We start from the raw sequence: 247 nt of genomic DNA, 5'->3' as shown, positions 1-247 counted from the left end.
TAGATAGATATTTATTGATCCCCAAAAAATGGGAAATTATGGTGTTAAAGCAGCAAACATACTTCAGTCACACAGCACAGAAGATAAATATAAATGAAACACTAGGATACAATATACATACATACAATATACATGAAATAATATTATTAATAATAATAATAACAGTAATACAAATATAAGAACAAACAATTGAATATATACAGGATGGGAAAACAAAATGGGCAACTGCTTAAATAGTATGCTAAAA

Source organism: Etheostoma spectabile, chromosome 6 (assembly GCF_008692095.1).
Source record: "Etheostoma spectabile isolate EspeVRDwgs_2016 chromosome 6, UIUC_Espe_1.0, whole genome shotgun sequence".
NCBI classification, from domain to species: domain Eukaryota; kingdom Metazoa; phylum Chordata; class Actinopteri; order Perciformes; family Percidae; genus Etheostoma; species Etheostoma spectabile.
This window is presented reverse-complemented; position numbering follows the sequence as displayed.